At 40.8% G+C, this 6963-nt stretch overlaps 2 long non-coding RNA genes across 2 annotated transcripts; both read right to left on the bottom strand.

Annotated features, from left to right (window-relative positions):
• Positions 1-2374: 2374 nt before the first annotated feature.
• On the bottom strand, positions 2375-3332 carry LOC309497300. The gene is made up of 3 exons (XR_014205475.1): positions 3149-3332; positions 2962-3025; positions 2375-2867 (listed from the first exon to the last, which is right to left on the bottom strand). It is a non-coding gene; the product is annotated as an uncharacterized lncRNA (long non-coding RNA).
• A 2033-nt stretch (positions 3333-5365) lies between these two features.
• LOC309496225 lies at positions 5366-5991 on the bottom strand. The gene is made up of 3 exons (XR_014205068.1): positions 5808-5991; positions 5621-5684; positions 5366-5526 (listed from the first exon to the last, which is right to left on the bottom strand). It is a non-coding gene; the product is annotated as an uncharacterized lncRNA (long non-coding RNA).
• Between the last annotated feature and the right edge of the window lie 972 nt (positions 5992-6963).

Below are 6963 nucleotides of genomic sequence, written 5' to 3'. Positions count from 1 at the left end.
TATTTTTAGTATATTACGCGCTGCTCTCAGGGCAGGAGTACTCAATAGATTCAAATCGCTTTTATTTTTAGTCTATTACGCGCTGCTCTCAGGGCAGGAGTACTCAATAGATTCAAATCGCTTTTATTTTGGTGTATTACGCGCTACTCTCAGGGCAGGAGTACTCAATAGATTCAAATCGTTTTTATTTTAGTGTATTACGTGCTGCTCTCAGGGCAGGAGTACTCAATAGATTCAAATCGCTTTTATTTTAGTGTATTACGCGCTGCTCTCAGGGCAGGAGTACTCAATAGATTCAAATCGCTTTTATTTTAGTGTATTACGTGCTGCTCTCAGGGCAGGGGTACTCAATAGATTCAAATCGCTTTTATTTTTAGTCTATTACGCGCTGCTCTCAGGGCAGGAGTACTCAATAGATTCAAATCGCTTTTATTTTTAGTCTATTACGCGCTGCTCTCAGGGCAGGAGTACTCAATAGATTCAAATCGCTTTTATTTTGGTGTATTACGCGCTGCTCTCAGGGCAGGAGTACTCAATAGATTCAAATCGTTTTTATTTTAGTGTATTACGTGCTGCTCTCAGGGCAGGAGTACTCAATAGATTCAAATCGCTTTTATTTTAGTGTATTACGTGCTGCTCTCAGGGCAGGAGTACTCAATAGATTCAAATCGCTTTTATTTTAGTGTATTACGCGCTGCTCTCAGGGCAGGAGTACTCAATAGATTCAAATCGCTGTTATTTTAGTGTATTACGCTCTGCTCTCAGGGCAGGAGTACTCAATAGATTAAAATCGCTGTTATTTTAGTGTATTACGCGCTGCTCTCAGGGCAGGAGTACTCAATATATTCAAATCGCTGTTATGTTTAGTGTATTACGTGCTGCTCTCAGGGCAGGAGTACTCAATAGATTCAAATCGCTTTTATTTTTGTGCATTACACGCTGTTCTCAGGGCAGGAGTACTCAATAGATTCAAATCGCTGGTCTTTTAGTGCAATACTCGATGCTGTCAGGGAAGGAGTACTCAAGAGATTCTAATTGCTTTGCATTTACCTAGAAATGAGGTCCTGTAATATTCCTGTATTGCAGGAATATACAGTAGTATTGATACTATGTGCTGCAATAATTTTCGATACACTAAGCTCAGTTCTAGAATAACTAATCATTGTTAATTAAAAAAAAAACAAAAAAAACATCACTCATAAAAACATTCAGTAAACATGGCTGTCAGCTCCCAGGGCATTCTTCAGGGCATCACTTTTGTAAAACTAAAGCAAAGTTGTCCCACAATACCAAAATATACAGTACAAAATACTCTTTTTTTCTGTTTATGTTTTTGCTGGTTTTATAGTCTAGTAAATCTATAGCCCTACACATTTTTAAGGGTAGGCTATATTTGATTCTTTTTAATCGTTTTGTTGTTACATAAGTAGACCATTTCTTTTTGGTCTATTATTAACTTATTTTATCTCATTCTTCAGTTACCTGAATGAGCTGGCAGAAACTGGATGAATAAAAGGAGCCAACACTGAAGATGCCTGATGCTACCCAGTCTATGATTAAGGCCTGGATGCAAAGATGGAGAGCGTTTGGTTCCACCTGATACAAGCACACAATCTCAGTGTTGACTTTGTGATGCATAAATGTGATTGCAAAATGTGGATCTATGTTCAAATACTTAATTTTCCACTGAGCATTGCAGAGAAACAAAGACTTTTAATTTCAGGGTTCCTAGGCAATTTGGAAAAGTTTGGCATTTGATTAGAGTAATTTCCAAGTGTGACCGTATGACTCGATCAGCTTACACTAATAAGGCCCGTACTCAAGACCCCAAATTTTCCAGCCTCCCCAAACAGGCTTTCAACTAAATGAAAAGGACGAGCAGAGACAAAACCACAGACTACAATTTTATTTATCAATTAATTACTAAACACATTGAGCTCAACATCAATGATAAAAACAATTTAATCACTGTGAATGAATCAGCCCAATGGGCTTCGTTTTAGTCGGTTCACATGGGCCGGCCACCTATACACTGGCCAAACACACACAAAAAGAAAAATGTACTAACAAAAGAACAAAAGAACAATTCACAAAAAAAAGATAAACTAAATAAGTTGGTTTCTTTCTTCGGTGTTATGTCCTTGCATAAAACCTTTCACTGCTCAAATAATAAAACAAAATACAAATCAAACACTTCAAACCAACCAAAACCAAAAATACAATTATTATTTAAACCAGGGTTCCCACTCTAAACCAAATGTCAAATTCCCTGACTTTTCCCTGACTTTCACTGACTAAAAAGATGAATTTCCATGACCTATAATGAACGGCCTGTTTTGCGGAGCACCGAGCAGACAAAAATTTGAGTCGTGGATACATTAATATTTGAACTTGAATGACTACACCGTATGCAACCAACCGACTGGATGTGAAGTATTAAGATCAAAGCTATGAGTGTAAAGTTTGAAAAACTGATGTTTTCATTAAAATGTTACAAACACTAGGCTATTTCTGTAAAATGGTTATGATGATTATAAACCAAATGGATGAATTAGTTAATAAACAAACCTAATAATAATAATAATACAATAAAGCAAACAAAACAATTTCAATTCAATTATATTGCACGCACACTTAAACAAAATACACAGATCACGAATAGACACAAATCAATGAAATTACGCCAGCGAAGTGAGCGAACACCAGGTGGCGCCAGAATCACAGACCACGGGTTTACAGCGCATCCAACGTGAGCGTTGTACAGGCAATAGAACACGTTCAATGCAATCGCGAGCATTCAATGAATCATCCCGCGTCCCAAACTGGAAACGCTATTTAAGCCGCAGCAAAGCAGCAGCTGGCAACTTCTGAAAAACAAATAGACATTTTGGTTTGCTTTCTTCTCCCTCCCCACTCCTCTCAGATTTGTAATCAAACAGGGTAAGGGAAAAATAATATTACCTTTCACGTGTAAGATACTCACTCACACATGCTCACTAACAATGCCAGGACGCACCCGACTAATCTAAAATTACGCCAAACAAACACATTAATCAATCATGTGAATTAAGTTAAATTCCCACGAACACCCGTATTCTAAATCTATAATTCCCTCCCGTCTATGAGCCACCAGTAAAATAAAACCTACCTTTCCCGAGGAATGAAGGAGATACAAGATCACAAACAGGTCACATCGGTACAATGTCATGAGGAAACTAACTCTCACCTGTATCTATATAGCTACGTGATTACCTGACGTACCCACCCACTTAATGCAATCCGTGCGCGATTTTTAAAAGGGCCACGCAGACTATTCTTAAAGGGGCAATCCCACTACAATCTACCCCAGGATTTTCAGTCATTGTCCCAATGATTAACCTTTTACAGCCAAGGGCGGAAATGACAGTCCCTTCCTTGTCCCAGGAGGGAGTTCTCAGCCGGTAGTGATAGGCTAGTAGATACATCACCAATTACTGTCCTGGGCAAATTATAACGATTCGGATGTTTCCCAGCCGTTGTCCTAGTGGATCTCCGTACGCCCTGTGCCCCCACAGTAGAGGCCTCACTAGACGGTGAATTTAAAACAGAGACTAAAGGGAGGGTACATTCGGTAGCCACATTTGGAACAATTTTCACAGAGGCGTCATTTACGTGGGTAGGCGGTAAAGGCTCAATAACCACCATCACAGTGTCCTCTGCCATAACAGCGACACAATGAGAACAATAGAGGAACACTTATTGCAAGTCCTCTGCCATGACGGCTACCCAACGAGAAAGACACACTTGTTGCAAGTTCTCTGCCATGACGGCTACCCAACGAGAAAGACGAGATAGACACACTTGTTGCAAGTTCTCTGCCATGACGGCTACTCAACGAGAAAGACAATAGAGGGTCACTTATTGCAAGTCCTCTGCCATGATGGCTACACAATGAGAAAGACAAGAGAGAGACACTTGTTGCAAGTCCTCTGCCATGACGGCTACACAACGAGAAAGACGAGAGAGACACTTGTTGCAAGTCCTCTGCCATGACGGCTACACAACGAGAAAGACGAGAGAGACACTTGTTGCAAGTCCTCTGCCATGACGGCTACACAACGAGAAAGACAAGAGAGAGACACTTGTTGCAAGTACTCTGCCATGACGGCTACACAACGAGAAAGACGAGAGAGACACTTGTTGCAAGTCCTCTGCCATGACGGCTACACAACGAGAAAGACGAGAGAGACACTTGTTGCAAGTCCTCTGCCATGACGGCTACACAACGAGAAAGACAAGAGAGAGACACTTGTTGCAAGTACTCTGCCATGACGGCTACACAACGAGAAAGACAAGAGAGAGACACTTGTTGCAACTCCTCTGCCATGATGGCTACACAACGAGAAAGACAAGAGAGAGACACTTGTTGCAAGTCCTCTGCCATGACGGCTACACAACGAGAAAGACGAGAGAGACACTTGTTGCAAGTCCTCTGCCATGACGGCTACACAACGAGAAAGACAAGAGAGAGACACTTGTTGCAAGTCCTCTGCCAATGACGGCTACACAACGAGAAAGACAAGAGAGAGACACTTGTTGCAAGTACTCTGCCATGACGGCTACACAACGAGAAAGACAAGAGAGAGACACTTGTTGCAACTCCTCTGCCATGACGGCTACACAACGAGAAAGACAAGAGAGAGACACTTGTTGCAAGTCCTCTGCCATGACGGCTACACAACGAGAAAGATGAGAGAGACACTTGTTGCAAGTCCTCTGCCATGATGGCTACACAACGAGAAAGACGAGAGAGACACTTGTTGCAAGTCCTCCGCCATGACGGCCACACAACGAGAAAAACAATAGAGGGACTAAAACAGAAACAACTTCAAAACACACCTGCCCAACCTAATGGAGCCTACTGCTGTTTTGTCTTCCCCTCTACCGCTAAACATACGGCCCCTCCATTCCCTAGGGACATAGACCACTCGTTCAACTATGGGGCAGGTCGGACATTCACAGTTGAGGGGCCCGCAGCTCCCATAGCCTGGCCCTGCTTGTTGTTGGTGCAACCGCTCATTTTCTCCCCTCAATGACTGCACCTGTCTTCGCAACTCCTCCAATTCAACCTCCATGTCTACAAGCTCCCCCTCGCCAAAAAGAGAAAAGAAAAAGAAAAAGGAAAACAGAAACCTTACCACTTAACCCAAGTTTCCTCCACTACCACACTCCTGTCTGCATCTTACCAGCTGCTGCTTTGCTGTAAAGGAAACACCACAAAATGACAAAAAAAAAAAAAAAATTATTTTTTTTTCTCTTCTGTGGCAGTCTCTGCTTGTCACTTCAATCCTGCCGACTACGCCACTTGTGACCGTACGGACACCAGGTGGCGCCAGAATCACAGACCACGGGTTTACAGCGCATCCAACGTGAGCGTTGTACAGGCAATAGAACACGTTCAATGCAATCGCGAGCATTCAATGAATCATCCCGCGTCCCAAACTGGAAACGCTATTTAAGCCGCAGCAAAGCAGCAGCTGGCAACTTCTGAAAAACAAATAGACATTTTGGTTTGCTTTCTTCTCCCTCCCCACTCCTCTCAGATTTGTAATCAAACAGGGTAAGGGAAAAATAATATTACCTTTCACGTGTAAGATACTCACTCACACATGCTCACTAACAATGCCAGGACGCACCCGACTAATCTAAAATTACGCCAAACAAACACATTAATCAATCATGTGAATTAAGTTAAATTCCCACGAACACCCGTATTCTAAATTTATAATTCCCTCCCGTCTATGAGCCACCAGTAAAATAAAACCTACCTTTCCCGAGGAATGAAGGAGATACAAGATCACAAACAGGTCACATCAGTACAATGTCATGAGGAAACTAACTCTCACCTGTATCTATATAGCTACGTGATTACCTGACGTACCCACCCACTTAATGCAATCCGTGCGCGATTTTTAAAAGGGCCACGCAGACTATTCTTAAAGGGGCAATCCCACTACACAAGTATGGAAAAAATATTTTAGTTTCTATACTTTTCCCACCATTCTGTTTTCTAAAATATAAACTTAAGATTTTCTAAAAATACATTTATCAAAAGCAGATTGAATTCATGTCAAAAGTTAAGTGATCATTTAGAGATTGTTTGTCTTCATGATAAGCGAGTCTCTTTTGAATGTCACTAAATTAATGTGCATTTACCCCTCTACCAGCAACAGATAAAGGAGCAGACTACCATTTAACTTAGTGGTCATGCAACATCAAACCACACAGGTTATAAAGCATTTTAGGTTTCTTCTCATCCTGTTAGTGCTTATCACTTCCAGAAAACTTTTGTACTGATTGTACTGTATGGCAAAAATATAATGTTTTATGAATCATTAATGTTTAATATGGTTAGAAAAATCTAGAGTATTGCAATTTTAAGACTGTGTGGAAAAGTGTAAGATTGAAAATAATTAAAGATATTTGAAAATGAACAAAAACATTTTCTTTTACTGTTTCAATTCCCCTTTCTTACCCCAGGGTACCATTTGGAGTTCCTAAAGGCAGAGGTGCTGATAGTGCTCAAGGCCTGTAGGTCAAAATGTGTGTCAGGGGTTTACGAATTGTCACACCTTTTACAATGGGGGAAATTGTAATTTTCTGATGAGTCGATTTGAACGTCTCACATTTGGGTTACAGACACATGGTCAAGGAAGGCATCAAAGATTATAACAGTTTCTCTGTCCCTTTTATTCTCTGGCTCTCTTTCTTTGTCTCTTTCTACACCCTCTCCCTCTCTTTATATCTCTCAGGTAACACTTTACATATATGGGGGGTACAATTAATGGTATTTTGGGATGGGATAAGTTTTTATCATCACATCTATTTTGTAACTTTAAGTGTAACCATATATAGTGTCATTAAACCCTTTCAATTACATTTAATGTGCTAACTAGTTTTGATTAGGTATTGACTTTGAAGTGC

Source organism: Leuciscus leuciscus (assembly GCF_965113295.1).
Source record: "Leuciscus leuciscus genome assembly, chromosome: 4".
Taxonomy (NCBI): Eukaryota; Metazoa; Chordata; class Actinopteri; order Cypriniformes; family Leuciscidae; genus Leuciscus; species Leuciscus leuciscus.
This window is presented reverse-complemented; position numbering and strand designations above follow the sequence as displayed.